Consider the following 21,088-nt stretch of genomic DNA (forward strand, 5'->3'; position numbering starts at 1 on the left):
GGACTCATGTGGTCTGTGTCGTAGCACAGCTATCCTCCAGATGAGCGAGAATTAGACGCCATGCTTACGATTTAGGTGCTGGAGAACACCAGAAAAGTAACCCGTTAAAATATTTGCAACCAATTTCTATCGATTATGGTCATCGAACCCAGAACCGGACCCCAGGTTGTATTCGAATCGAACCCAGGTTAGATTTTCCTTTTGGAAACGGAACCGATTTCGATGGCACGCAATCTTGGATTTCCAATGGTTTAGTACAAGCGCTATCACGCCAAAAGGTGGGAAACTGAAAAAGGAAAATACGACTGCATACACAGAGTTCGAATACTATTCTGCTCAAATAAAGGGACTTCATCGCATCGTGTGAAAGCGACTTGCCATTATACAAAGGGAAAACGAACGACAGATAACGAGAAATGAATTAAAATACTCCGACCTAGGCGGTCGTGCTTGCGGACGTCAAGAAATGTAGGTCACGCGAATATTGTTCATTGTACCTGGGCTCTGACTCTCTGAGGGTCATTGCATGGATATGAATTGTCCACTTTGCACCTCGAAATGCTCTCATATTTGATTTGTTTAGTGCTGAATTTCCATCAAACAAATAGGTACCTACGTACATACGAGACATTTTGAAAATTTTCATAGTGCAATTTACAAAATTTTGCTCATTTTTACTTACATAATATGGTGTCGTATCTACAGTGCAATAGTCCTGAACTAAAATGAACGCGGCACATATCTACAATAGTCCTGAACTAAAATGGACGCGGCACACAAGAGATCAAGAAGAGAGGTCTCGTATCTAATTGAGCCAGTGCCAAAAGACGACCAGTTACATACGGAAATATGTAAAGCGCAAACTGTATGCAAAGTAGCTAGGAAAAATACCTTAGGACGAGTTCTGCTTTGGAAATGTTAGAAGGAAAACGCGTGAAATGCAAAAACTCAACAACTTTGCAATTAGAAATTCAATTTTTCCACCAATTTTCCTAGAAACTACACGAGCGATCCAAGAACCATAACACCGATTCGACATAATTAACACTAAACCCGATCCTACACAACCATATTGCAATCTTATTGCACCTTCGCAGCGATTGGAATAATAGTCGCAGCGATTTGGCAACAGATTTAACTTGGCGTGACCTTTGGTCAAACCGGTTTTCACATCGACCCACTCGAGAAGACAAGAGGCGAATGGATCAGATTCTAGGAACCAAATGGTCTGTAGGATCAGAGCGATTTTTACCAAGAATTCCCGAGTTCGAAACTCCGGCTGCGTGTTTCACAACACAGTTTGAAAGGAATATGAAATGTGGGGCGTGTGACCCGGTGTGCTGAAAACAATAACAACAGACGACAGTCTTCAGTTGATGACTACTGACTACCCTTGGTAGTGTGTTGGTTAAATTGACCGTCTGGTAATCAGGAGGGCGTGGGTTCAGTAACAGCCTAATAGACAAATCAAGAAGATTTTTTTTTACTTTTATATTCCCTGATAATGACCTATTACCTCTGTCTATTAACATTTATACGGCCAGTTTTATATTAAAATTTATACTTCCAAATTAACTGTTAGTTTCGAAGGTACCGTTCTCGAGATATTTTGTTTACAGACAGACAGACCAATGGCTGAAACTTTGGATTTAGGCCCTAGGGACCTCAAAACGTGTTTTGGCACTAAAAACTGACCTTCGAAATTTTGACCCGATTACATTACTTTCCCTCCTATAGGACAAGGAAAGTAAAAATTAATAAAAATAGGTTAGCAGTTAATCTTTAGGATATACCTACATAGAGCGACAGCTACGTTAGAAAGCTGTTTGAGCTGCGACCTTTATAATTCCGAGAATAAATTATGAAAATTCCTTCTCGGATTACAGGAATTATATTTATTATCCTGGAGCATGTTTTCCGTTGATGATAAGGAAATTTGAGCTCGAAACTTTAAAGTTGAACTTTTCTAAGAGTTGAAAAAAACGGGGACATCCCGTCTCTCGTTCTCTCTCTCTCTCTCTCTCTCTCTCTCTCTAAAAAGAGCACAAGTTCACAAGCTTTAAAAGAGAGGAAAAAAGATGTCCTTTAAATTTTTAGCGGAGGTATCAGAACTACTTTTTCGCAGAACGGGAAGAGAAAAAGAGACTGATAAAAGTCAAGGAAAAAGAGACTGATAAAAGTCAAGGAAAAAGAGACTGATAAAAGTCAAGGAAAAAGAGACTGAGAGAATGTGGTGGGATGATGTGCTGGAATGACTCGAGATTCAATCAAAGGAAGAGTTCAAAACCCTAGCTCAAGAAAGAAGACCGTTTGGCAACGCTGTTACTGCTGCTTTGATGAGATATTTTTCGCTGAGATACTAGTCCTCATATGGCGCCTTGCAAAGGGCATGGGTAACATGTACTGTGCCACGCTCACCCATCCAGGCACGCACCACGATCACCGCTGCTTATCCTGAGTGATCTGTCATGTATTTGTAGGACCAGAACATGGTTCAAGAGAAAATATAGGAAGTGTCTGTCCTGTCAATAATATTTCGTCCATGGCTATGGCCTATTGGCCTGTAGTTCCATTTGAACAATATAATAAATTAATAGCCCAGCCTTTGTATGGATGCCACTGTAACCCATATAAAAGCCCGCAAGCTTTTGAAGTTCGCCTATTAATTTTTCATAAATGCACCACGACTTCCTGGAATAAAAATTTTCCCACGAAAAAAAGAGCACGGAAATATTATAATCTAGTCATTAGACTAGGTACTGAATAATACCTACCTAAACCGCGTAGCAACCATATCATAACATAAAAAAAAGTTGAAATTTCAGTCTTTTTTTGTAAGGTCTGGCAGGTCTGGCTGCGATGTAACTGTTGATTAGATACGCACACAAAAAGCCCACTCTGATGCTTAGGTGTAGAGGTGAACAGCCCTAAAAACGTTGGGACCATAAACGAACTACTAATTAGACTTGTTTGTGTCTTAGCATGGCCATCCCTTAGCATATAGATTTGTAGATTCGTACAAACTTAACCCATGTTTTGGGGCCGTTCGCCCCTACACCTAAGCCTCGGAGTGGGCTTTTTGCGTATGAAAGAGATTCGTATAAGTAAATGTAGATATGTACCTACATACGTCCCTCATTGGCTTTACGGGGAAAGACAGGATAGTAGGATACCCATATTTTTTTTCGATTGGGCACCACCCTATTTGCCACTAAATTTTAGAATTCAGTTGAAATTTGAGCTCTATAGGATAGGAAGATAAGATATATACATAGATATACCTTTTGTATACCTAGGAACCTAGGTTCCATACCTTTGGAAGAAACTTTTGTGAAACAATTAGAGAATTCCGAGTATTGAAAACAAGGAGATATTTAAATCGGAATGACTCCCTAACTTTTCTCTGGAAAAATTAAATTCGTTTTCACCACAGGCTGTGACTTTCCGGGAAAGTGTCGAACAAAAGAAAAAGTACAAAAGTGGAGGGCTTGGAAGCTTTTCTCGAAAGTACCTTCCAACGTTATTATGTTTCGAAATTTCCAGGAATTGAATATGTTTTTCCTTTTCTTTTCCACGAATTTTTCACAAATTGAAAGTTCCTTCTTTTCGATTTTCGAGAAACCAATTTGTTTATTTCTTTCCCTATAGGTATAACTCCTAAATCGATACTACTTTTCATTTTCAAGAGGTTTTCCAGTTATTATTAAAAAAAGAATTATATATAATAATACCTATAGAGTTCGTAAGAACTGTAAAATGTAACAACGAAGAACTTATCGTCCCGAAATCAATCGTCTCCTATCCTGTACGTCTGACAGGATAGGAGAAAGCCGGCCGATCCGAGAACGAACATTATCCATTGAAGATTTCAAGAAAAAGTTCGCCCGCGGCGGGACTCGAACCCACCCGAACAATGATAAAATAAACGAGGCAGAAAATTGCTATCCCTGCGTGTGTGTACTCCATAATGAAGAGGTTCAAGTGTTTGAACATAATTTCTAATTAATTTTTACTCGGAAATTTTCACCGAAGAATTTTTAAGGGAAAAAGTACTTCTTCTCCTCCTCCTCTTCCTCCTCCTCCTCCTGCTGCTCCTCCCCTCAGAAAACAAGCACACTCATTGAAATACGTACAGTATACATTAAATGCTTTACCTAATGACGCTTTAGCTTAATAATACCTATTGGTAGGTACCTAATTATTACATATTAGGTAGGTACATACTCTTGACTTTTGAATATTTACCTACATACCTACCTAATTATTTCTAAGAGCCCTAGTTCCGACCCTGAAGGGAAAGAATGAGGGAGAAAAAAAAAGAGCTACTAGAATTTTTTTAAAAAGAAGTTTGATAGACGGAACGGTCACTGCTAAAAGGCCCTATGGTCCCGAAAACGAAGAGGGAGAGAAGACAGGATAGGAGAAAGCCAGCCGTTCCGAGAACGATCCTTATCCGTTCAGAATACAATCCGCCGCGCTGAGCGGGGAGTAGTGCTTACAAAATAAACGCTCTACCCACGAAACTGGTTCAGGAATACTGGCGGGAATCGAACCCGCGACCTAGCGCTTACAAAGCAGACCCTCTACCGTCCAAGCTAACTACTCTAACTAGGCTGACCTTTCCTTCCTTTGTTTCATTGTCTCTTTCCACAGAATCTCTTGTTCTCTTGTCCAAGATTTCTTTCGTATCGGAGTTCAGCCTAGCGTAGCTGTGGTTCTAAAGGTAGATACACACTACCGTCACGTCACTTGAGCTCGTGGAGAGTCAGAAAGATATACATAATATAATATGTAAAGTTATGAAATAGGTAACTACAAAACTTATTACCTTTATATGATACAATGGATACACGTTCCGGTTTTGATCTTATCCAACTCAAGTTTCGTCCATCTCCGTGGACTTTTTCAAGGAAACTTTTTTTCCTTGAAAAAGTTTTGTAGTTACCTATTTCATAACTTTATAACCTAGGATGTCTAATATAAACATATTTAATAATAAGATATAATTATGATGTAGTTCAAAGTTTTACAATGAGCTCACGTGACGTGTGTCTGTCCTGAACGAGATTATCTACGATTTATAGGAAAACTTTTAACTATATCTTTCTGACTCCCCATGACTTCACGTGACATGACGCTAGTGTGGTTCTACTTTATAGGTCGCTATACTATTACTGCGGTCGGTCATATGGAACCGAAACTAGACTGCGGATGAAGTAGTAGCCTTTCACTTTTTGCCTGGATAGTGGGTGAGCTGAGAGCGTGTAGCATTATTATCGCATCGATCTAGCATTTAATGCGATCTGGAAGTTACAGGGTGGTAGGGAAAGTTCCTATTTTGTGTAAAATTTACTTGGAAATCAGAAAAATTTCCGAGAAAGTTCCTACTTGGTGTCGTCTTTGTTCGGAAACCAGAAATATTGCTATTTGCTCGAAACCTGATAGGAGATTCATATAACCTTAACCCGACCTTTAGGGCTGTTTGCTACCACATCTAAACCTCGGAGTGGGCTTTTTATGTAGAATGACGATTAAACCTGGCAAATCTGACGATAGAATGCTCGCTCTAGCAGGTAGTTCTAGCTCTCTGGTTCAATTTTTATAGCTCTCTGGTTCAATTTTTATCCTAAACTGATGAGGTTTTTTTTCGGAACGGCTGTCTTTCTTCTATCCTCTTTTGTCTTCTGTCCTCTTTTCGCTTTCACGACGATAAGACCTTAGCAGTTACAGTTTCCTCTATCAAACCTCTCTCTCTCTCTCTCTCTCTCTCAAAAAAAAAAAACATGCTTTCCTTTTGACTTTTTAGCCCGTCCTTCCATTATTATTACAATAGTAAAATAAAAGTATAGGGACGGGCTATTGTATTCGCATCGGTGTCTGTGTGTTTATCTGTTCCCATAGATTCATAGAAGGACATATTTCCTACCTCACCCGGTATACAAATAATTCACAATACATTTTTCGCTGACTTCCAGTTTTAATTGATCGCATAGCTCTCTGATGCTTTGGTTCGGAACTTATATGGCTTTGGTCTAGTTTTTTACGAGAAACTCTTGTTCAAACCTTCTCTTGTTACAACTCTAGTTGTAATGTCCAAGTACCTCTAGAACTACGAGCCAAGTACCTCTATAAATTGCAAGTACCCCCACAACTTTATGAAACATTGAAGTGCAAAAAAATTAGGGACGACATAGGTAGGTACCTAATCTCTTGTTCCTCTGATAGCCCTTTCGGATTTTCTTTTTCTTTTTAAAGATGTACCTAACTAGCTCCCTATTTCTAAACTTTTTTATTGTACCAGCTAAAAGCTCAAAAATTCATTTTGATGCCTTCAAAATTCTGTGGTTTTCTATTTGTCAAGATTACTTTTTAACGGAACTAATGTTGATGTCGAAAAAAATTCCCGAGTAAATTTGTCCTGAATATTTTGCGTGTGAGTGTAGATAGAGTAGAATACTGGTACTAAATGGTTGTAGTATACGAATACCTCTAAGGCAGAACGATAGTCAGGTATTTGTAGATAATAATAGAACACTTTTTTTTTGTACTGAAAGCAAAATGCTGATGACAGGGAATGCTGATATTCCAGTTGTTACGAGAAGATAACGACTTGATTACAGTTCAACAAGAATCAAGTCGTTGTTGATTTCAGTTCAACAAGAGTCAAGTCGTTGTTGATTTGAGTTCAACTAGAAGGTTCAAACGGACAAACGGTCAATCAGCCCCTGGCATATGGGCATGAAAAGGTATACTCTTTTAAGGAGATGTTAATAATGAGGAGGCGTGGGTTCGATACCCAGGCCCGGTAGGAATAACTCCCGGGGTCTACACTAGTCTATAATTTCATGTTGAAAGGAATTTCGGTATCCTACGCAATCGGAGATGAAAAAAAAGTTCAAAAATGGAGTAAAGCTTTCCGGGAGGAGCGCGAACGTCAAAAGTTTGAATTGGCGCCTGGCCTTAGTAACGCCAGACACAGTTATAGGGGTCTGGGCTTCCGACGGCTTGGGCATGTCGAAAGAACAACTCTGGAAATCGAAGGATAATCAACGGCTCTGGATATCGGGGGACATCAATAGGAAGACCAAAGAAGACACCAGAAGATAAATTAACCTCACCCAACCTGAGTGGGGCCGGGAAAAACCATCACGCGATTGCCCAGACTGTCACCCATCCGGATACCAACCACACGCAACGTTACTTATCTTCGGTGAACCACTAGGAACTGGTGCATTGAACGTGCTGTCGCCGCTGTCTCTAGTGAGATCAAAGACACCGCTTACGACAGTGATTAGATGACAAAATAGGTATGACGGTCTGACCCGTAATGATTAGGCGACAAATAGGCAAGTATTACGTTATGCAATAAATAGATGTCCTCCATTCTGGAGCTTGATAACATGATAAACTCAATTGACTTCACCTTTAGCCTCTGTGGTCTGTGATCCTATAATGACCGGTCAATTATGCCATGGAGCTCTCTGGTTCAATGACCAAACTGACCTTTGAACCAGAATCTTGGTTCAGTAAATCAGTAGGTTCTTGACAGTTTACTAGGTTCTTTGCTCTGGCCTATATATTGTCAGCTCTAGCTTTTGCTAGACTAACGTTCTTCGTATTACCTATACTTCTTGCCTATCCGTGAGATAGGAATGGCCTCACTGTGGTGAAAGGGTTGACAGGGGTATAAACCTCTTGGATGGCCAGTAATAATATTCAGATTTTTGCTGTTGGTTGTCAAAGCGGTTAGCCGGCCGTTCTATCTCTATCATCAGGTAGCGTCATCGGAGTCGATGGTTGCCAATCTCATCAAAGCAGCAGTAACAGCGTTGCCAAACGGTCTTCTTTCTTGAGCTAGGGTTTTGAACTCTTCCTTTGATTGAATCTCGATTAATTCCAGCACATCATCCCACCACATTCTCCTCGGTCTTCCCACTGGTCTTCTTCATTCCACTTCACCTTCCATTACATCCAGCATCAAACTCCCGCTTGACCCTCTCATCACATGGCCAAAAAAAGAGAGAGAGAGAGAGAGAGAGAGAGGAGAGAGAAGGAGATCGAAAAAGATAGGGAGAAATAGAAGGGGGAAGAAAGAGAGAGACATGGAAGGAGAAAGAGAATGAAAGGGAGGAACAGAGAGGCAGAAGAGTTTTGGGGGAGAGAATATAGGGGGGCAGGGAGGGTGGAAATTCGTAGAATTGAAGTGTAGAAGTTAGAGTAGGTTAAATAGGGTGGGGGGTAGGTACATAGTTAGTAGGTATAATGGAGTAGGTAGTTAGGTAAGTAGCGTTGACCAATGACCGTGAGGCATAATAATTAGCTTCTTGGAAATGAAAGGACAAAATGTGTGTGAGGAAAAAACAGCTTAAAAGCAATCGGAAAAGTCGTGTTCTCTGTTCTCTTTTTCAATAAACTTGCACGTTTTTAGGTACTCTTTCTTTTCTTTCTCTACAGTACTGGTAGGTAGGTTATTTTTCCAACAGGTGAAAGTATTCATTCTAAAGCCTCAATAATTTGCAACTTGTTGTAACAATCTGTTACCTAGATTTCGTCATCCTAACTGCCTCGCCCATGTCACTGATTTGCCAGTTTATACCTAGAACTAGATGAACGGCCAACTCATGCGATACCTAGAATTTTGAAACAAACAAATCGTACTCCTATTATGGCCAAACCGTTGTACCTCCCTATCTGTACAGGGAAATGGAAATTTCTTCCGAAAACAAATAAAATATATGATGAATGTTTCATCAGAATTTTGACCTTACCAGGGTCCAGCGTTCGTATCGATGATATTGTGTTATGTGACTTGTGTTTTATGTGGAATTGTGGATGGATGGAAGTTGGAATTGTGGAAGCTGGCTGTAGGTACGAAAGAAAATGACCTTATTTCTAAAATTGTTGAAATTAATGAGTAATCCTCATTCCGAACTTTGCATTTCTCAATATAAACTCAGGAAAAACGACTTTTATTTGTCCAAGGAAGAAGAGTGCGAAAGTGTAGAGGGACAAGACTTTTCAGGAAGGAGTCTTTGGTCTTCTTCTCGGATAAAATCGGGACAGGAACCCATAATTGGCCCGGATAATATAGGATATTATCGATTCTTATACCTGGATAAAATCTCCGATATTCCATCTGGCATCCTCTATAAGTGCTGCAAGTGTACATAGTCAACATGGACATTTAATCTCCCACTGACAAGATCCATGGCTGTGAGTAGGTACACCAGGTTCACGAAATAGTCAGCAAAACGTAATGTCCAGGTCAGCCATCCAATCACAGTTTAACAATAGCCGATGGCTCTTATATCAAAGACATGTTGTGTACATTTACACTGTACACCGCACCCGAGAATTCAAATTTTCCACATGAATGTTTGCCCGGAAACAAAATTTTACATCATTGATGTTGACTCTCGTTGTTATGATTAACCGTGGTTTAATTTTAAACAATATTGCTCTGATATTTCCACGAATGATAATATGTCATGTATGATATTACCGTACATTTACACTGTACACCGCACCCGAGAATTCAAATTTTCCACATGAATGTTTGCCCGGAAACAAAATTTTACATCATTGATGTTGACTCTCGTTGTTATGATTAACCGTGGTTTAATTTTAAACAATATTGCTCTGATATTTCCACGAATGATAATATGTCATGTATGATATTACCCCCATTGATATTTGTATCAATGACGCCTCTTCATAATGGTTTGGACATGGGATGGGTGGTCAAGTTATCATAATAATAGATCTGTGCGTATTAAACGAGTATCTCTAGTAGCGCTATCAAACTTTCTTGGCGGGGCTGAGCGCTACCGGTCCTTAATAATGATTATTTAGCCAGCCTAGTTAGCTTGGAGGGTAGCGAACCTGCCTTGTAAGCGCTAGGTAGCTGGTTCAATTCCCGCCCGGGGCGGATTTTATCTTAAACAGAAAAATTTTGTTCACGGAACGGCTGGCTTTCTCCTATCCTTTCTTCCTTTTTTCTTCGCTATCGGGACTATCAGACCTTGGCAGTCACAACTTTTATTCCCATTTGAGTATTTGACCAAATAAGAGAGATCTACGTGTTAGGTAGTAGAAACGCCTCAGATGTTAACCTTGTCTAATGGTTACCTTCCACTTGAAAGTCCATTATTTATCATTGTGGCTGAAACAGGGGACTACGTGCAAAGTTGCTGGTGATCCAGATACATCACTCCATTTTCTGCGTATTGCTACGGACTTTTCCTTTCTCTATACCATGAGGACATCATAGTACCTACATAATTATATGTATATATATTATTTATATACCTATGTATTATAGAGGTAAATACATATTCTAGAGGTAAATAGACTGTGATACATAGAGGTAAATAGCCTGTCTGTGAGATCATCTTCATCAATGACCAAGCCAGTTCTCACACAGATCGGTCGTAATTCGTAATGAGTGTATTTTAATCTCTATATACCTACATAGTATAAAAGAGGAATATAAATAGTACATAGTTAAATATATTACAGGAATACATACATAAGTATATAATGAATAGAATGAGACATTCATGAATGACTAAGAGGCCTCGTGTGTCTTGCAGATTCGTTTCCATTCATTTCTTATTCATCATCATCTTCTTTATCCCCTCAGAATCCTAGACGAATTCTCGGGAAATCGAATGAAAGGAACTTTCTTTGAAACGCCACAGACAATATTTCACAGCTGAGTATCGGTACCCAATATATCCATGTAATATGTATATTATGTACATAGGTTTAAGCATTAGTCACCCTCTGTCCACAATCATCAATCTTATACAGCATCCGTTGTGTCCATTTTTAGCTAAATTACTCGCTCTAGCTATTCATTTTGGGGCAAAGTCTAGACTTCAGTTGAATTTCCTGTAGCGATCAACTATTCATTTTGGGGAGAAATAAAGACTTTTTAAAACTAGTGATTCAATGCACTGTAGAATTTATTCTGGTTGCAAATTATTGAGGCTTTAGAATGAATACTTTCACCTGTTGGAAAATTAAACAGATTGATCACCTGTTTGCTGCAACAAGTTACAATTTACTGTGGCTTTATGTGTAGGTACTTTCTATTAATGGAAATTTTGGCATTTTTTGTACATCCACACACACACACATGTTATATATTTTCTGTATTGGAAAAATAGTTATTTTTGGCTTTCTCTCTCACTCTTCCTTTCTCTTGCTTTGAATTTGGTATTTTTGGAACATCAACTAAACATAAGTGGGTAGAAGTAGGTCTGTACTCTAATTCCTCTCCTCAGTCTCTTTTTCCTTGACTTTTATCAGTCTCTTTTTCCTTGACTTTTATCAGTCTCTTTTTCCTTGACTTTTATCAGTCTCTTTTTAATTTATTCTGAGAACAGGCCTGTACGGGACCCTAAAAGACCTGATTGGGCCCAAAAGCTAATGAGAAAATTTTCAACATTGGTCAAATATACGTATAATGATGGCCTAATTAATCTAATTTATATCTTCAATGTCCCTTTTGAGGCCAACTTTGTCCCAGATTTAAAAACAGGGAAAAAGGGGGGCGAACGACGTTTTGCCCTTAAGGGGCATCACTGGTACCACAGCTTACTATATTCAGAGAATTCGAGGAACTTTTGAGTCATCATCGCTCCCTTGAGGTCTGACTCATATAAGTCAGAAGCTCCTTGGACCCTGTATTGAGTATTTGGCGAGATACTCCTTATAAGTATGTACCTATGACATATGTATACATATTTTGAGTATACCTGCCTATAATATGGATATACCTATTATAAGTACCTACCTACCTACATAGATATATGTACCTATTATAAGATATACGTACCTATAATATAAGTACCATATATAGCGGCTACAGATTGGTTAGTCATTAGGTATTTCCTACGAAATTGAAATTATCATGCTTTATGGGAGACTTCATGGAACCAATGTAGTTTTCTCCTGATAAGTGTAATAGACAAAGCTATAAATCATACACACAAGTCAAATCACGGGTATTACTACGATGCGGGGATAGGTAATGCTTGTAGATAATGGGTATCTAACTATCTACCTGGTAATAGGTAGCTATTATCAACAAATTATTCACGTGAATCCGAGAATCGGCCGAAAACGACCCAAGTCCGATGGAATTTCACTGAATCCTGCAATTAATAATAACAGTACTTATATGCTGCTGGAATATTCCTTACCCCAGCTGTAAGTAGACTTTACTTCTATTACATATTCCGGTCAAATTCTCAAACAATGTTTAGGATAAAATTCCGTACCTCGGCTGGTATTGAACCCACGCCCTCCTGATTATCAGACGAGTGTCTTGACTACTACACCACCGCGACAGGTAAAGTCTGTTGACTATTTCCTCAATGATGATTAATTCAGCAGTAAGAGAGTGTCAAATGACAGTCATCTGGAACGAAATTCCTTGAAAATTACGATAATTTTCCTCTGTAATTTTTCCTTGTTACTTGTCAAAGGGCCTTATTACTAACGAACTAGGTATCTAATTTACGTATTTCAGCAGGTGATAGTTCAAAGTATATTTTTCCTTATTGGGTATTATGTAAGGTTACTCGTATTTATAGCTACTTGGGTAGTTGTCCTTTGACTTTTGTCCTTTTATTCGAGTCCTAGAGATAGATTCGCAGGCTATAGATTCGCAGGCTGAGATTCCCAGGCCATGTGATGAGAGGGTCAAGCGGGAGTTTGATGCTGGATGTAATGGAAGGTGAAGTGGAATGAAGAAGACCAGTGGGAAGACCGAAGAGAATGTGTAGAAATACCGGTAACTTCATAGTGACCTAATAATACTCGTAGGTATACCTACCAGAGGTTCAGTACATACTTTACATGAGGGCCGTATCCAGGATTTTACTGAGGGGAGCCCAAGGGTCCAAACAGTGATGTACCAGGAGGGGGGTGGATGCTCGAAATGTTCGCAGTCTGCCCCGTAGTAAAGGAGACAAAATGAAGGCCAAGGGGGAAGGGGGGCAGTCCCCTCGGCCACCCTCTAAATATGACCCTGCTTTACATATTGTATACCTACCTACTATGAGGATAGAGCTTTCTCTAAGATTGGGTAAAAACGTACAAGTTTATTGAAAGAAGAAAAAGAACAGAGAACACGACTTTTCCGATTGCTTTTAAGCTGTTTTTTCCTCACACACATGTTGTCCTTTCATTTCCAAGAAGCTAATTATTATGCCTCACGGTCATTGGTCAACGATACTTACCTAACTACCTACCCTATTATACCTACTAACTATGTACCTACCCCCCACCCTATTTAACCTACTCTAACTTCTACACTTCAATTCTACGAATTTCCACCCTCCCCCTCCGTACTCCGTACATAACTACTTACCTTCCGACTGTAGGTACTTCAGATAGGTACCTACCTACAATTTTAATTTTAATGAATAATAATAAAAAATGTGATTCTTATCTGAGATAGCTATCTGACCATTGACTTAGAAATAAACACAGTAGAAATCTGATTGCTGTACCAGATTATGGGAAAGTGCTTTTTAATTAAAAAGAGAGGAAAATGTGGAGAAAATAATCATGTATTAGAATAAAGTAATCACTAAAAAATTATAGATCCAATGTAAAACCAATGAACCATGAAAATAAAATTGCTAATAATAATGATTGATGATTGATTGAATGTAAGTTATTGGTATGTAGTAGTTATATGATTTAGGTAGGTACCTTATCTACCTATCAACACAAACATGAGAAGTGAAATTTTGCTCTCAATATTAAGAGGTAGACGAGACGATATCGGTGGAACTTTAAAGGTTAGGTGGTAGAGAATGCCTGTAGCTTTTATCTTGTCTGGTGGTTACCTTCTACTCAAGAGTCCTCAGAATCGCAAAATCTACGACTCCGCCGGGAACCGAACCCGCGACCTCCGGTGTGCAAACCTAGCGTGATACCCACTACTCACTAAGTCACGGAGTTGGGTGGTAAAAATTTATCCAGTATGGACTTTTTTTCAGAGGTTTGACAGAGGGAACTGTAACTCTTATTGTCAAGGTCTTGTTGTCCCGAAATCGATGAGAGATGGAATCCGCCCCGTCCAGGATAAAATCCGCCTCGGGCGGGAATCGAACCCACGATCTAGCCTTACAAGGCTAGGCTTCATTGAATGCTCTATCCATTCATCAGCCAGCAGTGTGTGACATAAGAAGCAGAATATTTGCGTTCTCAAGTTCTCATTTTGTGAAATGTTTTGTTGTTGATTTTATATGTTTTTGTTTGGAAATTTCCAGGAATCGAGGGAATTGAAATTTATCTACACACCAATGTTTTCCCCAGAAATGACGTTTAAAAAAATAATAATAATGATAATAAAAAAAAAACAGAACTTATTTAGGTACATATGTATGTAGGTAAGGTACCTACCTACCTACTTACGTCTTATTTTCCCATGTTTTTTTTTTTTTTTTTTTTTTTTTTTTTTTTTTTTTCAGCCAGCATCAGTGTGTGACATAAGCAGAATTTTTGCGTTCTCAAGTTCTCATTTTGTGAAATGTTTTGTTGTTGATTTTATATGTTTTTGTTTGGAAATTTCCAGGAATCGAGGGAATTGTAGGGAGTCATTCCGATTTAAATATCTCCTTGTTTTCAATACTCGGAATTATCTAATTGTTTCACAAAAGTTTCTTCCAAAGGTATGGAACCTAGGTATAAAAAGGTATATATATCTTATCTTCCTATCCTATAGAGCTCAAATTTCAACTGAATTCTAAAATTTAGTAGCAAATAGGGTGGTGCCCAATGGAAAAAAGATATGGCTATCCTACTATCCTGTCTTTCCCCGTAAAGCTAATGAGGGACGTATGTAGGTATATATCTACATTTACTTATACGAATCTCTTTCATACACAAAAAGCCCACTCCGGCACAGTACATGTTACCTATGCCCTTTGCAAGGCGCCATATGAGGACTAGTATCTCAGCGAAAAAAAGGCGAGTTGGCATAAAAGTTTGATAATTATAATAGTTATTAGGTTTGACCTTTAGCTTTTGATCTATTATGACCATTGATCTTATTGCATGGGGAGATACGCCCGATTAGACACGAAAACAACACAACGTTCCTGAATACAAAATTAGAATTAACTTGAAATTCTGTGAATTCCCGTGATAAGTTGAGAGAGAGTGATAAAATATTTCCGTGGAAATCGGGCTCTCGTTCCCATAGGCAACTAGTTGCCATAAATATTATTAAATTTCTTCGAATCGTAGACCATCTGTGAAGCTTATGTACAATTGTACAGTAGGTACCTACTACTATGTAACCCTAATACAATACCTACCGACATAAGTTTTTTTTTTTTTTTTAGATCAACCAATCATATTACTTAATCCGGAAGTTAAACACGGAGTTTAAACTCAATTTGTGAACCGGGCCATCAGTGTGACAAAAGCGGAGTTAGGTACTCTTTCTATTCTGGCTCCAGCCCAGAATTGCTCATATTCTATAATAGAGGCAATTGTATGAATGCCTGGAAATAAAAGTAAGTATGCAATGTGCTCAGCATAAAATGATATATATAATTGTAAATCTGTCCAAGGACAGGTATCAGTACAACTTTCTCCACTTTTCTCTATCTTGTGCATCCTCTCTTAACTCTGCATATGATTTGTTCTGCCGTAAGAATACATAATTTCAATATTGTCAACAAGGGATAAGTGTACCTACTTACCTACTAAGAAGGGTAGAAACTCTATTTAATGATATCAACAAAGCCTAACAGGTTCCCATCGCATGGTACGGTTAAACGTTGTTTTATTGTTAGTCATTGTTAGTTATATTGTAGTTTTTTGTTTGTTTTGTTCTCAGTCTGTTTGTCTTGTATTTTTTTTTTTTTTTTTTTTTTTTTTTTTTTTGTTTTTGGATATTGTAGTTTTTTGTTTGTTTTGTTCTCAGTCTGTTTGTCTTGTATTTTTTTTATGAGTTTGGAACTGGTTTCGAGGAATAAAATAATGAAAAGAAGGTGCTCTTGCCTCTTTAGTGAGAATCATGTTGAAAAGAAACAAATTAGTGAAGGATGGCCAAGATCTCCAAGAAGAAGGTGATTGATTCCGAGAAGTTAGTTTGAAAATTCGAGCTAATGCCAGTGGCGAAGAGATAAATGTAACAGGAACATTTAGAAATATTATTTACAAAGAAATAAAGGGTGTCCCAATAAGAACGCAATAGTTTAGTGATCAATAAAGCATGGATTTCCATAACAAAGAAATACATAGTATTACAATAGTATTTACAAAGGATGTCTAAATTAAATAAATTCATTCATAGGAACATTTAGATTCGACATTCAACGATCACCTAGCGGGGAAACTACGAAAAAGGGAAGCGACGTATTAGAACCGCATGAAGCTGAGAGCAAAAAGTTTCATGTTCTAAGTCAGGGATCGCCAACAAGTCGATCACGAACTACCGGTAGCTCGCGAGCGGTTTCCTGGTAGCTCGTTGTTCGCAGACAGTCGCACAAGTTGAGAGCACCTTATAAAAAAAAAAAAAAAAAAAAAAAAAAGGTGGGGAAAACACAAAAATTTTAAACAACAGCAAAACAAACTTTGAAGATATTTCAGTATTGAAGTTAGGAGGGCTTACTTGGTAACGATTCACGAATGCACTAAAAGAAAGAAAACACAGGGGAGTATCGAACCCGCAACTTCTCAATCGTAAGTCGGACAGTTATAGAAGTAGCACAATTCGATTCGGCGTGAAAAATCACATGGGTTTAAATGGGAAAAGTACCTTGTATAGGTACTTTTCATTACCTTGTATAGGTTCCCTATACGTAAGGGTAATAGAAAGTAAAAATCATGGGAACCAAAAATTTACATAGTTACGTACTTACGTAGTAAATTTTGGTTCCCAGACTAAAAGTAGCTCAACAAGGGTCTCCTAGTCATCCGAGTAGCTCCTGACTCCTGACCCATAGAAGCTTGGCGACCCCTACTCTATGCTCTCCGTTCCACTTTGTTTTCAGCCTTAGCTTAACTCCTCCACTGGATTTCAAATACAACTCGACTGTTTTTTGAATACTCATGTGTTTATTTATTGTTAAGATAAACAGAGTTTCAATTACGTGTTTGTTTTTCGTGAAATCGTGCTGAAACGGTCCACCATTCTATTGGGGTCCGAGTATTATCGAACTTGGGTTCTTGGACTTCTTGGTAAATTAACTTTGTTACTGAGAATTCAGTTTTTTTTTTTTAGATAGGTAGGTAGGTGTAGTAGGTATGTCTATCTAGGTGTTCTGAGATTGTTTTGTCAGTACCTCCATATTGGTACATAGACTGACTACCTCCTTTAACTGTGAACCTCAAGTGTACGTGGAATTGATCTCCGTTTCAGTAGTTATGATTTATGGACTTATGAGTCTTAATATGAATATGAGTAACAGGCCTATAAGTCATAAGCAGAATTGATCTTGAATTTTCAGAAATATAACAAGTGACCTTTGCTTATCAACTGATCTTGGTGCGATTGCGATGTTAAGATTTCTGATTAACTTTTTTTTTATTAACGTAAAAAAAAAAAAAAAAAAAACTGATTAACTGATGATTAGATTGACTACTCTATACATTTCTTCGGTTTTGCTGTATCTCTCAAGTTCTTCAATCTTCTCACATTGCTCTTCCATCCATTTTTCTCTAGCTTTGTCAGTTTCTCTGGCCTGGAAATAAAAGTAAGTATGCAATGTGCTCAGCATAAAATGATATATATTCAGATTATTCAGCACTTGCTGAAATCGCTGGCTGTATAGAATCTTTCTTTCTAAATACATACCTACCTACAAAAAAATAGACTACCTCTGTGACCGAGTGATAAAGAGAACTGACTTTCAAAATAGTGGTGCTGAGTTCGAATCTCGGATAGGAAGAAAAATTTTCCAATTTCAGATTCTACTTTTACCGAGTCACGGATGCTTTTCATTTTATGTGAACCCCTGTAAACCTGTGAAAGTATGCAATGTGCATTGTATCGAAGATATATGCCCTGCCTACAAATCTCTTCAAACTTCTTCTGGATATGGATAGGGAATAGGAATTGAAATTTGTTTCAATTGTTCAACAATCTTATCTCTTACCATTACCTACCGTATCAGTGTTGATGGGAAGTGATGAGTGATTGAATAAGAATGGGTATAAAATCTTACACCCATCTAGGAACATATTATCTTCTGTCATAGCTTTAACCACTAAACCTGGGTAGGTGTTATTGCTGAGTACCTACCTATATATTATTGCATTTTATTATCATAAACAATAGGTACATTTTCATACTCAAACCATATTACCATCCATCCAACCAACCAAGAGTTCATTATGGATTCTCACGACGAAACAGCTATGAAGTTACAATTTACATCGTTTCACATTCTATTATATTAGGCATCCATTAGACACCAATATGCCACTATCTATGAAAAACTTGGTTGTGGCTGTGGTAAAAATCAAAGCTTGGAAATAATTTTAATGTCTATCTATCTACATTCCAACCTATATTTGTGTTACCTACAGACTACAGACGGTATTTAGGTACATTGTTCCATTTATTTCTGGTGTAATCTTTCTATCTATGCTCACGCCAGGTAGGTACTTACACACATAATTTACGTTACTTATAATTAACCTATGGAGGTATGTAGCTAGATGCTAGGTAATTCTTTATTTATTCAACAGCCTTATTAACAATCAGGTAGGTACATACCTTATGTTGTGTTCTTCTTGTTGGTGTTGCTGGGGGCAGATACTTTTGAGTTTTGTTGGTAATGTAGAAGTTTACGCTGTTTTGGTGGTAATATGCATGCAGGTACCTACATTGTGGTAGGTTGATTGTATGCTGAGAGTCACTTACATATTAATTTTGGTTACTAATCCTCACCGATTACGTATTAAGTAGGTAGATATTGATACTGTTGACTCTTAGTTTATTATTATTATTATTATTATTATTATTATTATTATTATTATTATTATTATTATTATTACCTCAAGTCCTAATTAGGTATTTATTATTATTATTATTATTATTATTATTATTATTATTATTATTATTATTATTATTATTATTATTATTATTATTATTATTATTATTATTATTATTATTATTATTATTATTATTATTATTATTATTATTATTATTATTATTATTATTATTATTATTATTATTATTATTATTATTATTATTATTATTATTATTATTATTATTATTATTATTATTATTATTATTATTATTATTATTATTATTATTATTATTATTATTATTATTATTATTATTATTATTATTATTATTATTATTATTATTATTATTATTATTATTATTATTATTATTATTATTATTATTATTATTATTATTATTATTATTATTATTATTATTATTATTATTATTATTATTATTATTATTATTATTATTATTATTATTATTATTATTATTATTATTATTATTATTATTATTATTATTATTATTATTATTATTATTATTATTATTATTATTATTATTATTATTATTATTATTATTATTATTATTATTATTATTATTATTATTATTATTATTATTATTATTATTATTATTATTATTATTATTATTATTATTATTATTATTATTATTATTATTATTATTATTATTATTATTATTATTATTATTATTATTATTATTATTATTATTATTATTATTATTATTATTATTATTATTATTATTATTATTATTATTATTATTATTATTATTATTATTATTATTATTATTATTATTATTATTATTATTATTATTATTATTATTATTATTATTATTATTATTATTATTATTATTATTATTATTATTATTATTATTATTATTATTATTATTATTATTATTATTATTATTATTATTATTATTATTATTATTATTATTATTATTATTATTATTATTATTATTATTATTATTATTATTATTATTATTATTATTATTATTATTATTATTATTATTATTATTATTATTATTATTATTATTATTATTATTATTATTATTATTATTATTATTATTATTATTATTATTATTATTATTATTATTATTATTATTATTATTATTATTATTATTATTATTATTATTATTATTATTATTATTATTATTATTATTATTATTATTATTATTATTATTATTATTATTATTATTATTATTATTATTATTATTATTATTATTATTATTATTATTATTATTATTATTATTATTATTATTATTATTATTATTATTATTATTATTATTATTATTATTATTATTATTATTATTATTATTATTATTATTATTATTATTATTATTATTATTATTATTATTATTATTATTATTATTATTATTATTATTATTATTATTATTATTATTATTATTATTATTATTATTATTATTATTATTATTATTATTATTATTATTATTCATTCCCCCTTGCAAACCTTGTAAAAAAAAAAAAAAAAAAAAAAAAACATCTAATTGAGCGAAAATTTATTTCAGAGCGAGATTTTTTGTTCGTTAAATGGGGTGTTACTCTGGACCCGAGCTATAAACTATGAACCCAGGACCCTGGACACGGAGTCTCAAGTGATGGAACACGATCCTAGGTGATTATCCAGACAAGCACCTGACATTTTCTCGTGATCCACCAGGTATCTCTTTTATTTATTTAACATTGTAACTCACTAAGGATATTTAATGTTAACTGCAATGGACTAGCCCTTTATACATACCTACATTGGTTACTTTATGAGATTATGAGTGTATAATAATTAGAGAGGTAGGTACCTACATACTTAATAAGTATTACTTGTACTTTTTGGTACTTTATGAGTATATAATATGAGAGGTACCTAATAGCAAACATGAACTTATCTAATGTCAACCTTTCTTGAAAAATACTAAATTGGTGATTTTAGAAACAGCACACCTTCAGGGCTTCCAAAAGTCAGATTGAGGCCAAATTTAATTCAGAAAACTTCTTTGTGTTGACACTTCTGTAGATTCTCTCTCTCTCTCTCTCTCTCTCTCTCTCTCTCTCTCTCTCTCTCTCTCTCTCTCTCT

Source organism: Diaphorina citri, unplaced genomic scaffold (assembly GCF_000475195.1).
Source record: "Diaphorina citri unplaced genomic scaffold, Diaci psyllid genome assembly version 1.1 scaffold154, whole genome shotgun sequence".
NCBI lineage: Eukaryota > Metazoa > Arthropoda > Insecta > Hemiptera > Psyllidae > Diaphorina > Diaphorina citri.